Source organism: Brienomyrus brachyistius, unplaced genomic scaffold, assembly GCF_023856365.1.
Source record: "Brienomyrus brachyistius isolate T26 unplaced genomic scaffold, BBRACH_0.4 scaffold45, whole genome shotgun sequence".
Classification (NCBI taxonomy): domain Eukaryota; kingdom Metazoa; phylum Chordata; class Actinopteri; order Osteoglossiformes; family Mormyridae; genus Brienomyrus; species Brienomyrus brachyistius.
This window is the reverse complement of record NW_026042320.1, coordinates 1,409,131-1,423,532: the sequence shown is the minus strand read 5'-3', so window position 1 is coordinate 1,423,532 and position 14,402 is coordinate 1,409,131. Positions and strand designations below refer to the sequence as shown.

Sequence of the window (14,402 nt, the reverse complement as noted above, 5' to 3'; positions counted from 1 at the left end):
CTGTGTTTCCTTAAAGTCCACGTCTGTCTCAAAGTGGCTGCATTTGAGTCGAGTCTCACCCGATGCTCACATCTCCCCGCAGAAAAACAATACACCGCCTCACAGGCCAGAGCCACAGCCTTCTCCTCTCTGCTGGGTGGAAGAACTACTCTCACACAGTGGAAGTCCTCCAGACCCCCTGCCTTCAGACAATAGGTTAAAGATGTGTTTTCTATGTTTCCTATTGAAAATCTGAGATACAGCAGAGGCAACTGTAGGAAGAGCTTTCATGCTGTCTGGTCTCCTTTCACTGAAAATGTGGAGGGCCTGTATCTCACTTGGAAGATATTATTTAATCCCTTATATTACAAACCAAAGAATATTGCACTGCACCATTACTAGGCTACACAAAGTTATTTTAACAACCACTGAATGGAAAAAGGTCAGTGCTGAATATATATAGCTGTGGAGCAGCAGCAGGCCTTGCTGGGCCGGAAATGCAAGCAGCATTGTCCACATTTCCACTCTCTGTACTTGGATTGACCGAATGCTCAGACCGTAGGATAAGAATTAATACTTTTTATTGATCCCAATCAAGATATTTTCGTTTTGCCTCCCCCAACTTGCTCAGAGTGAGCTGGCCGTGACGGGCAGCCAGTCATAGTGGCACCCAGGGAGCTGGGGGCCTTGCTGAAGGACCCACAGATGTGCCCAGGCTGGGCTAAAGTGGGCTATTTTCTGATCACAGGCTTAGCACACTGAGCTACACACTGCCCCTAAATTTATATTTATATGTAATCTGTGTGTGTGTGTGTTATCTAGATTTGCCCTGTATGTTTCTAACTAAATCTAATCCAGACCTTGATCCTACACCTACTATAATTATAAGTACCTCACTATACCTATATCTAACACTGCTATTCATCACCAGTGTTACATGTCAGGGCTTCGCTGCAATAGATCCCTCAGTGCTGCAGGTTATTACTGTGACTTTGCACACACACACGTTGCTGCTTCCTCAGCCAGTGTCACATATACTTTATTACACACAGACCTCAGTAATCTCTGCTACACTCACACCTGCTCACTTTACATCCATGGTTAAATTCTCCTAATGGAATCTATCTTAATGTCTTTATTATATTTAATTTTAATTGTTACCATATTATTCATTGTATTGTTCTTTCGATTTTATTTTTATTTTATTATTGCTAATACACCGGATCTGAGTGCCTCATTTTGTTCCCTTCATGTAGAACACGTTTTGTAATGACAATAAAACATCCTTATCCTCATCTAAATGACACTGTCTAACTACTAACCTGTTTAAATAATATAATTGGATTTCAAAGGTTAATAGTCACTCAATTACCCCCTCAGCCCAACAGTACCACAAACACCCAACATGCACGGAAATTTTCTCCTAAGTTGTTTTCCCTGCCTGGAACAATACCACAGCAGTCACATGGACTAATGTTTCAAAACATTTCAGAAACCTTGCATTGAAACTTGAGGTCTTTAGAAGGGATCAGTCCTGGGTGGTAAAGTTGCCATCACAAAGGTTTTTGATTTAGGGATTCATGATGCCAGGTAGCCATCTTTCACAAGCTGGTGGGCTGTGCCACTGATGCCTTTGCTTGGGTTTTATATGTCTGTCCTGGTTTGTGTTCTTGCCACTTCAGGTTCCCTGGTTTTGGTCTACATTCCTCGGTCCTCTGCTGTGGAGTCTACCTTCTGCTTCACCTCATTCTGGTCGCCCATCCAGTCAGCGGCCCATGTCCCCCTGGTTCCCTGTTTCCTGAGGTTAGTCTGCTAGTCTCCGGGGCCAGGGGGCAGAAATCTGCCATGTTGGATGGGTGGCCCAGGTTGGGGTGCTCCATCATAGACTGATACATGAAGGATTATAAATGGTTTTTAACCAGTATGTACCGAGTGTGCGTCGTGACGAAAAGAATGTCATGGGAACATTTAGGACTGACTGCAGTATTAGTTCAAAGCATTATTGTGTTTTTCTTAATTTTTATTGATTTATTTTTGAATTATTAATTTTTTAAAGTAACTTGATTCAGTTAAAAGGGGTTTGTCCATTTGCTTTAGCAGAAGTTCTTGTAAGTATGATGTTCACCTTCCCTTTTCATAGTCTAGTCTTTGCCAAGTTTTATGCTTATTTCCCCTGGTTAAGTTAATCTGACTTGTGTGTTTAGGAGGGTCATACAGGCTTTTTGTTTGTAATGGAAGCACAGGGTCTGTACTTGCAGCTTATTTGCCATGCTAATGGAAGCATTTTACCTTCCTCTCTAATCTCTTTTTTTCTTGGCTCTCACTGCAGTCTCCTCTATGCCAGGGTTTCTCAACCCAGTCCTTGGACCCCACTGCAAAGATCCACAGTTTTGCTCTGTCCAAGCTCTCAGCACAGCAGTAAAAGGTGACTGTTTGGTTCATGCATGCAGGGATCTGGGACAGAGCAAAAACGTGGAGCTGTCTGGTGGGCTGAGGAATGAGTTTATAAATGCTGCTGTATGAAGTATTAAACCATTTGACCGGTTGGATAAATGTTAAAATGTTTTCTCAAAATATAAAAAGAGATAATCTTCTGTTTTGCGTCTCATTACAAGCAAACTTGTTTTTTGTTTTTATGTCACTCTAGTATTTGATATCTAATTTTCAGTCTTCTGGCAATATAATCTGGTGAATGGGGAAAGACTTCCAGCAGGGGCTCCGGTTTCCTCCCACAGTCCAAAAGTGCGCAGGGTAGGTTAATTGGCAAATCTGAGTTGTGAGTGTTTGCGCCCTGCAGAGTGTTGACTCCTGCCCAGGGTTGGTTCTTGCCTACGCCTGTTGTTCCAAGGACAGGCTCCGGTCCCCCCCGCGACCTCAGTTTGGCTTGCTGTCTCCCCGCTTGGTTTTCTTTGGTTTACGTCTTCACTAGCCCCCTTGTTGCTTTGACTTGTGTGTATGTTATGTATGTGTGATTGTATTGCTGCATAGGGAGTGACTGCTATTTTTAGTGGTGCAACGGATCACAAAACTAACGGTTCGGATCATATCACGGATTTTGAGTCACGGATCGGATCAATTTTCGGATCAGCAAAAAGGGGAGGAGTCAAATGTAATTTGCTTCTCATTTATTACAAGAACAGTATGGCAAGGAACTTTTGGTTTTATCAAAAATAACTAAAATAAATTACAAAAATAAAACCAAGAAATAACTGAAAAAGCTGAATAAATACAATTTTTAAATAAAATTCTCAATACTTGAATACTTCAATGCAACAATTGAAAAACAACCTGAGAACTGAAAACAGGCCAAACCTTATAATGACAATTTTTTTTCAAAAAGATGAGGATGTCTACATTCTCTGGGGAGAGAGTAGACCTCTTAGCTGTCACTATGTCACCTGCTGTGGAGAATACCCTCTCACTAGGAACTGAAGTGCCAGGCACAGCAAGGTAGTGTCTTGCCATTTTTGCAATGTGAGGGTATTTACACTCATTGTGTTTCCACCACGCCAGCGGATTACCACCATCCACTGGCAAACTGCTTGCTGCCCTGTATGATGCTACCTCCTCTTTGATTGTGTTGTAAAAAGTTTTCTTTGTGTGTGACTCTTTCACAAATGTATCCCCAAAAAGCTCTTCTATGGCAGACTTCTTTTGTGGAGGAGATGCATTTGGCCCTGTGTCTTCTTCAGAGGGTGCTGGCTCTGTGGCTTGACCCTGCAGAAAAAATTACTGAGTTATTTAACTATATTTCTTGTTATATATTTCATAGGCAATCAATAACATATGCTGGTAATTTTCAAAATTAAGATCAAATATTCACATAAATAATAGTTAAAATATTTTATAACTTAATTATATTAATATTAAATAATATGAATAACTGTATTATTTTTTACCTCTTCAGTAGCCACAATCTCAGTTGTGAGATCAGTGTATGTCTTCTCGCGTAGGGCTGGTTCTATGTGAGTCAGGGACTTGAACCTTGGATCAAGTGCAGTAGATCTGTGAAGATAATCTTGTATTTCAGGGGGGTTGGTGTATCTGGAAATCAGGTCCCCTCTTACGGCAGCCTTAACATCTCTGGTAATGCTGGTGTCTTCCTCATTTGCACACATGGATTGTATAATTCTGGTTTTCAGAGGTAGGATCATGGACACAGATGGTGCATTTTCAGTACTCAATAGGGTTGTGACTGTTTTGAGAGGTTTGAGGAGCTGAAGGACCTCCTCTGCTACTTTCACATCATCATCAGATAAGGTGACAATGTCTCTGATATTTTTTTTCAGTGTCTTTTCTGTCAGTGCAGAGTATACTGCTGCCTGCTGCTCAAGATAGCGCTCCAACATGTCATATGTGGAATTCCATCTTGTAGTGACGTCGTGTATGAGCTTGTGGGCTGGTAGCTGTAGCATTTCTTGCTTTGTTTTAAGGACATGAGCTGCTGTTGTACTTCTGTGGAAAAAAGAAACCACCTTCCTACCCTCTGAAGAAGACACAGGGCCAAATGCATCTCCTCCACAAAAGAAGTCTGCCATAGAAGAGCTTTTTGGGGATACATTTGTGAAAGAGTCAGACACAGAGAAAACTTTTTACAACACAATCAAAGAGGAGGTAGCATCATACAGGGCAGCAAGCAGTTTGCCAGTGGATGGTGGTAATCCGCTGGCGTGGTGGAAACACAATGAGTGTAAATACCCTCACATTGCAAAAATGGCAAGACACTACCTTGCTGTGCCTGGCACTTCAGTTCCTAGTGAGAGGGTATTCTCCACAGCAGGTGACATAGTGACAGCTAAGAGGTCTACTCTCTCCCCAGAGAATGTAGACATCCTCATCTTTTTGAAAAAAAATTTGTCATTATAAGGTTTGGCCTGTTTTCAGTTCTCAGGTTGTTTTTCAATTGTTGCATTGAAGTATTCAAGTATTGAGAATTTTATTTAAAAATTGTATTTATTCAGCTTTTTCAGTTATTTCTTGGTTTTATTTTTGTAATTTATTTTAGTTATTTTTGATAAAACCAAAAGTTCCTTGCCATACTGTTCTTGTAATAAATGAGAAGCAAATTACATTTGACTCCTCCCCTTTTGCTGATCCGAAAATTGATCCGATCCGTGACTCAAAATCCGTGATATGATCCGAACCGTTAGTTTTGTGATCCGTTGCACCACTAAAAATAGCAGTCACTCCCTATGCAGCAATACAATCACACATACATAACATACACACAAGTCAAAGCAACAAGGGGGCTAGTGAAGACGTAAACCAAAGAAAACCAAGCGGGGAGACAGCAAGCCAAACTGAGGTCGCGGGGGGGACCGGAGCCTGTCCTTGGAACAACAGGCGTAGGCAGGAACCAACCCTGGGCAGGAGTCAACACTCTGCAGGGCGCAAACACTCACAACTCAGATTTGCCAATTAACCTACCCTGCGCACTTTTGGACTGTGGGAGGAAACCGGAGCCCCTGCTGGAAGTCTTTCCCCATTCACCAGATTATATTGCCAGAAGACTGAAAATTAGATATCAAATACTAGAGTGACATAAAAACAAAAAACAAGTTTGCTTGTAATGAGACGCAAAACAGAAGATTATCTCTTTTTATATTTTGAGAAAACATTTTAACATTTATCCAACCGGTCAAATGGTTTAATACTTCATACAGCAGCATTTATAAACTCATTCCTCAGCCCACCAGACAGCTCCACGTTTTTGCTCTGTCCCAGATCCCTGCATGCATGAACCAAACAGTCACCTTTTACTGCTGTGCTGAGAGCTTGGACAGAGCAAAACTGTGGATCTTTGCAGTGGGGTCCAAGGACTGGGTTGAGAAACCCTGGCATAGAGGAGACTGCAGTGAGAGCCAAGAAAAAAAGAGATTAGAGAGGAAGGTAAAATGCTTCCATTAGCATGGCAAATAAGCTGCAAGTACAGACCCTGTGCTTCCATTACAAACAAAAAGCCTGTATGACCCTCCTAAACACACAAGTCAGATTAACTTAACCAGGGGAAATAAGCATAAAACTTGGCAAAGACTAGACTATGAAAAGGGAAGGTGAACATCATACTTACACGAACTTCTGCTAAAGCAAATGGACAAACCCCTTTTAACTGAATCAAGTTACTTTAAAAAATTAATAATTCAAAAATAAATCAATAAAAATTAAGAAAAACACAATAATGCTTTGAACTAATACTGCAGTCAGTCCTAAATGTTCCCATGACATTCTTTTCGTCACGACGCACACTCGGTACATACTGGTTAAAAACCATTTATAATCCTTCATGTATCAGTCTATGATGGAGCACCCCAACCTGGGCCACCCATCCAACATGGCAGATTTCTGCCCCCTGGCCCCGGAGACTAGCAGACTAACCTCAGGAAACAGGGAACCAGGGGGACATGGGCCGCTGACTGGATGGGCGACCAGAATGAGGTGAAGCAGAAGGTAGACTCCACAGCAGAGGACCGAGGAATGTAGACCAAAACCAGGGAACCTGAAGTGGCAAGAACACAAACCAGGACAGACATATAAAACCCAAGCAAAGGCATCAGTGGCACAGCCCACCAGCTTGTGAAAGATGGCTACCTGGCATCATGAATCCCTTAATCAAAAACCTTTGTAATGGCAACTTTGTCACCCAGGACTGATCCCTTCTAAAGACCTCAAGTTTCAATGCAAGGTTTCCGAAATGTTTTGAAACATTAGTCCATGTGACTGCTGTGGTATTGTTCCAGGCAGGGAAAACAACTTAGGAGAAAATTTCCGTGCATGTTGGGTGTTTGTGGTACTGTTGGGCTGAGGGGGTAATTGAGTGACTATTAACCTTTGAAATCCAATTATATTATTTAAACAGGTTAGTAGTTAGACAGTGTGATTTAGATGAGGATAAGGATGTTTTATTGTCATTACAAAACGTGTTCTACATGAAGGGAACAAAATGAGGCACTCAGATCCGGTGTATTAGCAATAATAAAATAAAAATAAAATCGAAAGAACAATACAATGAATAATATGGTAACAATTAAAATAAAATAGAATAAAGACATTAAGATAGATTCCATTAGGAGAATTTAACCATGGATGTAAAGTGAGCAAGTGTGAGTGTAGCAGAGATTACTGAGGTCTGTGTGTAATAAAGTATATGTGACACTGGCTGAGGAAGCAGCAACGTGTGTGTGTGCAAAGTCACAGTAATAACCTGCAGCACTGAGGGATCTATTGCAGCGAAGCCCTGACATGTAACACTGGTGATGAATGGCAGTGTTAGATATAGGTATAGTGAGGTACTTATAATTATAGTAGGTGTAGGATCAAGGCCTGGATTAGATTTAGTTAGAAACATACAGGGCAAATCTAGATAACACATACACACACAGATTACATATAATTATAAATTTAGGGGCAGTGTGTAGCTCAGTGTGCTAAGCCTGTGATCAGAAAATAGCCCACTTTAGCCCAGCCTGGGCACATCTGTGGGTCCTTCAGCAAGGCCCCCAGCTCCCTGGGTGTCACTATGACTGGCTGCCCGTCACGGCCAGCTCACTCTGAGCAAGTTGGGGGAGGCAAAACGAAAATATCTTGATGGGGATCAATAAAAAGTATTAATTCTTATCCTACGGTCTGAGCATTCGGTCAATCCAAGTACAGAGAGTGGTAATGTGGACAATGCTGCTTGCATTTCCGGCCCAGCAAGGCCTGCTGCTGCTCCACAGCTATATATATTCAGCACTGACCTTTTTCCATTCAGTGGTTGTTAAAATAACTTTGTGTAGCCTAGTAATGGTGTAGTGTAATATTCTTTGGTTTGTAATATAAGGGATTAAATAATATCTTCCAAGTGAGATACAGGCCCTCCACATTTTCAGTGAAAGGAGACCAGACAGCATGAAAGCTCTTCCTACAGTTGCCTCTGCTGTATCTCAGATTTTCAAAAGGTAACATAGAAAACACATCTTTAACCTATTGTCTGAAGGCAGGGGGTCTGGAGGACTTCCACTGTGTGAGAGTTGTTCTTCCACCCAGCAGAGAGGAGAAGGCTGTGGCTCTGGCCTGTGAGGCGGTGTATTGTTTTTCTGCGGGGAGATGTGAGCATCGGGTGAGACTCGACTCAGATGCAGCCACTTTGAGACAGACGTGGACTTTAAGGAAACACAGACTACACATGGAACAGCAATGACTGAGCTGGGGAACGCAGTGAGGGCAGACATATTTATACACAGCACACTAATCAGCGACAAAACAGGTGTACAGGGTTAGGATGGAGAACTATAATGGGATACAGGAGAATTAGGAGGGTTACAAAGGGCCAGCAGCGACCCCTGCTGGCATGAGTGGGAGGAGACATGAAAAAATAAGAGATTACAGATCATGACAGGAGCACCAAGCACAGCAACAGTGGGGTCATGCTCAATTATCACACCACATATATGAGAAAACATTATGAAAATCTGTTCCCAAAAATTGTTCAAACATCAGCATGAACGAAACGTACGACTGGTTGTACCTAGGCTACACTGGCACTGACAGCAGAGTGTAACAAATTACCAGCTACGACATATATCTGATGATTCAGAAGAAAGACAAGTTGAAGAAACAAAGTGGTTAATTGACTATTGTATAATAATCAAATCACTTCATAATCATGTAATACATAATATGTCACGATGGGAAGAGGGACAATCCAAGGGCAGCCTGGTGGGTTTTATTGCTGAACCAAAAGACATGAATAGAACCCAAGAGGAGGAGGAGAGCACAAATAGGAGGGAGGGAGGAAGGAATAAGCAGGAGGAGTCGGGGAGAACCTACTAACACGGGGAGCAGAGAGGGGTCCTCCTCCTTTTTGGGTAAAACTAATTGCTTGTGACATGGTAAGAGGCAACTTCTTTCTTGAGAGAATTTCTTTAAAGGGCAAGACAACCAAAGCTGTAAATCTAACAGGAAAAAATAGCCTTTGTAGAATTCTATGTGAAGACCCTCTGGGCCAGGCGCCCTGCCGCTCTGCATTGTTTTCTTTGCATGTACAACTTTGTACTCCATAATTTTAATATTTTATCACGAAGCCTGAAGAGCAATATGAACTATATCTTGCTTTAAGTAAATTGTCTCATCCATTATTAGATTTAAACACAGTCATAATCCACAGCAAACTGCACTTACAGCCTTCATCCTGCTCTTCAGTCTCTGACGTGCTGCATCTAAATGGGGACTCGTCAAAAAGCCAAGTGGAGCTGTCATGAATGAAGGCCTTGTTCAAGCTTCCCCAGCCTGACAGCAGGTTAGTCTCTCATTTGACTAAAGTATATTTAACTTCTACAGAACTTTGCAGGCTCATCTAGGATGGAGAATTTCTGCTGCTGAGCGCCTTAGAAGAGATTCTCAGAGGGAGATACGAGTCCTAGGTGCCTGCTGGGTACATATTCAAGACAGAGTTAGGACCGACTTCAATAATTCTGCACTGTCTCCCAGATTACGGGAAAAAATTGTATTTTACTGAAAATTTCATTTATGGAATTTTACCTTAGACTTGGTCAACAGCCATGTGGATAAATTTCAGAACTACAGACGGTCTGTGGGTTGGGGGGACAGGCAGGTTGGCAGGTGGGGGCACACTGAATGCTCCTAGGGGTGTGGTGGGTGTGCTTATATGATTTACAGGAGCCGAGGCTAACAAAGGCACTAAACTGCACAAACAGCCTCCTGTACGAAGTTTTACATGAAAAGGGGCCATGGGCTTGTTGGCGCTATGTTTCTTAGCACTCTGACTAATACAGCCAACTGGACCCGTCTACCTCTTCAAAAACATCCATGCAGAGTTTCCTGCCTGTTTCTGACAGCTTTCACTGTTTTTCTTTTTTGCTCCAGTATCTTGACCTTTACAATCTGGAGGATTGCTACCCTTCAACTAGCTGTTTTGGGTCAAAATGGCCCCATCTGCGTTAATTTGCATCATTAATTACAGCATAAATCGATACATTCCAGATGAATTTTTAAGGTAATTTCAACAAAAGCCTGTAAAATTGTTAGTTCTGTTAGGCAGAACTGAAAATATGATGTTAAATGTATCACAGTGCAATTGTATTAAAAATAAATCAATGACTTTGCATGACTATTTTTGCACGACAGATTTAAATTTCATGTTTATAGTTCAATTTTATGTTATATAAACAAAATAATTTTTAATACAGTGCATTTTTTTATTAATTCAACAGCACCCATGTTCAATCCACTTAAGTTTGGAAGGTGTATTGGAAGGTAACGCAGATATTTCTTAAGTGGGCATCCAGAGATATCGTCCCCCCTCCAAGCACCCCTTTTCTCCACTAGTTCTGTATGGAGCTCGACAGGAGGAATGGAGAGGTAGAGAAAGGGGTTAGTCTCACACATAATGTAATGCAAAATAAAGAGTAAATACAAGTGCCATGAAGCAGAATTGAGCTCCAGCAGGCCTCGACTTACAGTAAAGGAATTGTAAGGCAGACATGCTAACAAAACAGCTTTACATTCCCAATTCCAAACCATTAATGGGCAACCTTAGAGTGACGACGGCTAAAAAAAACCTTAGCTATAAGCAGGAATGAAACGTTGTGAAAAGCCAAGACTCCACATGAACATGTTCTCCCCTTGCAGAGTCAGATCACGCATTTGAAGTGTCCCCAAGTGTTTGTGTGTTTTAGGTTCCTGTTAGTGAGGGGTCCTTTGCCCTTCTGTCTGACATCCAACAGAAAGTCCACTGTGTCTCTGCAACTTAAGCTGAGTCAGTGTAAGTGTGTGGCTCAGTAGCTCAAGTATTTGGGCTTGTAATCCAAAGTTTGCTGGTTTAAATCCAGCTTCAGATGGATAACTGTATGTTTATGGGCCATTGAGTTATGAAAAATAATCAATGTAATGAATCACTATATTCTCAAATTACTTGTTGTACTTTTATGAACAACACCGTTTATTAAAGAAACAAATCTGCATTGGCAGAATGAAGAATTAAAAATGAAAATAAACTATCATTTAAGAAACTGTGGAAAACTGAATTTACAATATTTGTAAATTGAAGGAAGAGTCCATTAACTTAAAACCGTTTTTTGGTGGATTCTCTTTTTTTTTACAGTGTATGACGCGCTTGAATTCACTGAGCTCAAGTGTATGTGAAAATTAATATATTTACATCTAGTATGTTTCATGGCTTCACTGTATTTCCCTGTGCAATGATCAGTTTCATCTAACTGCTGATGTTAAAGGCAGAGCAGAAATTTTGTTTAGTCATGACCTCAAAATTTAATTGAGTAGGTATTCTGTACAACCAGACGGAACTGCTGGTTGGGCTGGTCATCACCTGCGTTTTCGAAGTGAGGTCTAAATGTAAAGTTTCAAATTGCACAATATATATTAATCTGTTTTTAATGTTTTTACAAAATATTTTTTATGTGTTTGCATCTTATATTTTGTATAATGGGCTTGTACATTTGATTCTTCCTTGATTTCGGTGTAATGAAGTGTAACTAGTGAAAAAGAGAGAAGCTTTTGGGAAGCATTATTGAGCTGATTGTCCAGAGTCACTTGGGTGATAATTAAGGTCAATATAAATCACCTATTACCCACTGTAATCCTTTGTATTCCCCCCGCACACTCTGTTAACAAAATAAGAGGGTTGAAGTTAAATCAGGTTAAAAAGGTAAATTTGATCCTCCGCCTATCGCGGAAGATGCGTTCCAGACCCATCAGCGATAGGTGAAAATCCACGATACAGAAGTTTTTTTGAGGTTTAAGCCTTAAAATACCCCTCCCACATGCTTTAAACACATGTAAACTCATTAAAACAACACATATATCTGTATGTCGGGCTAAGGATATGAGTGACATAATAATAATAATAATAAAAATGAAATAATAATATGTAATATATATATATATACACACACACAACTTTCTCTCTATATATGTAATGAAATATATAAAAATAAAAACATATATGGCTCTTACATATTCTTTTCATCCTTCTTCATGTAGCGTACTGTTGATTCATTCAAGCCATAATGGCGAACGCCGTCCGCATAACGCTTTCCTTCCCGAAGCACATCCAGAAGTTTTACCTTCTCCTGAATGGTCAACGTCTTCCATCGTAGGGCTTAGAACAAAACGAAAACAATCGGACCACAAACAATATACGAGATACGCAGAGAATCGTGAGGCGTCGGAGGAAAATCCGCGATATAGTGGGGGAATCGCTGTAATGTGAAATCTGCCAATCCTGGTTTTCAGCACCATGGACAGAAACCTGTCGTTTATAGGGACCTATTCTGCCCATTTTCACTGTTCATAATTGGATTTTTATGGTCTGCTAGAATAGATTCACCCTTTTAATAGATGATATCCTAGAATCCAATATATTATTGCAGGGCTGGTTTCATTTGATATTAACCAAACGTGATATATTTATTTTTACTTTTGATATCTCATCCTTTTCCCCTTATCTGATAAGAGCCGCTGTCCGCTGAGACAAGCTGGTGTGTTTTTACTGCTCATTGAAAAGTGGGTGGTGTGGACTTTGCGTATTACATCACACTCTGAGACAGTCACTGACTGGTGGGCTCTGAGGGGGCGGTGTGACCTGAAAATCATCCATCAATCAACCCAGGATGGGGGGACAGGCAAGTGTAAGGCAACAGTGCTAACCACTGCACCGCTCCTGAAAATCATGAAACATTTTAAATGTTGAAGTATTTTTCAAATATTTATAAAAATAAACATTGACCAGTATACATGATATAGCGACTCATTAATGAATACGCAATATAATAAGATTCAATTTTGCTTTCACTACTTAAAGCGCCAGAACAACGTATTTGAAAAAATCAACAGCAATATCTCTTACCAGAAATCAGGAACAGGTTAAGAAAATCCACAGACTTCGTCGCGAGCAGTTTAATAAACGATCTATTTCCTTCTACCCAACTCCACACATCAATAATATCACTGCGCAGCAGATATCGCCAGGGAGCTCGCGCTTGTGTCTAATGCGCAGTGATACGAGTAGTGTACTTCGATAGAAGCCCGACATTTCTACGGCTGATATTTCCAAATCTGAACAACTCCCAGCACAACTTTGAAGGATAGATAGCATTAAGACCCCTCTAAAATATCTTTTTATAGTTTTGGGGTGAACCTCCCATTTAAACGAAGTACATCGTGGTGCTCATGAATTTGAAAGCCTAGATGCCTCATCTCGCTTTTCCACAACGTGTCAGCAGCGCCACCATCTTGGAGCGATAATTAGACATAAACAAGCAACATGTCAGGGTGTAGATGGAAAGATCTTTTAGCCATAACTTCTTTACTAATTAACGCATTTATATCTTACAATTATGTAGAATAAATAAACAAGCCCACCACTACTGCCCCCCGCCAAATTTATGTAGTACTGCTCATAGTATTCTCAACAAAAACTAATCATGCTAGTATCCCGTCAGTGTCACAGGCTAGTAAACATTTTATGTATTTTATTTGACCGTACCGCAGATTTTTTTACCTGTGAAATGTGGTTCCCTGTTTTCTAGTTTTAACATTCCTCATGTTGTTGCAGTTTCGAAAATAGTCGGTTCACTAAGAGATATCACTCTTCTATTTCACAATTGCCGCGGCAATATGGCGTATCGCCCAACGAGGCATCCAGGCTTTCAAATCTATGGCGATGCTGCCTACGCTACTACCCCGTCACATGACACAGGAGCTACCGAATACCCGCCAATCGGGAGCCGGCTAGATCAACCACGCCCACCCGTCACATAGAGAAGAGTGAGGCGAAAGAAGCCAATCAGTTTAAAAATGTCACCATTAACGCGGTATTTAGTAGTCTGGAGATATTTTACTTTAAGCAAGGCACAAAATAAAGTTGTAGTATTTGTAATAAAATTTGAAGATTAGCCATCCCCGAGGAGCTGACAGGAAAGTCAGGAACAGATATAGTCCTCATTAACCAGCTAGTCGGTTACTAAACGTCGCCAAATAAGGTTGCCTTTTTCTAGGATGTTTTTTTTTCAGTTAAATTGACATTAAACAAAGTAATCTGAGACCTGAGATATAACATTGGCAACTATGGTCATTTTTTACAATCATGGATATTTTAACATTGAGGACGTGTGTCTCATGTCATTTTCACATAGAGGGAGTTTAATTGTTTTTATCTATGTCTGTGTGTCAACATATATCTATTTCGTTATGTCACTCAAATGTATGATTAGTATCGACATTTCGGTAGACTACTATGTTGTAATAAAACTGTATGGTCCTCTGGGAGTTGGGCAGTAGAAAGGAATGTAAAGTATCAATAAGAAATACTATTAATGAAGTAGCCGCCCTATCCTTTTACTTTGTATGGAGTGTGCATACAAGACACAACTAATGCAGTTGTACTGTTATGTATATAATTTAAA

At 40.7% G+C, this 14,402-nt stretch overlaps 1 pseudogene; it reads right to left on the bottom strand.

Moving 5' to 3' along the window:
* Positions 1 to 14,402, bottom strand: part of LOC125723040 (cytohesin-1-like) — a 458,952-nt pseudogene that overhangs the window by 359,294 nt on the left and 85,256 nt on the right.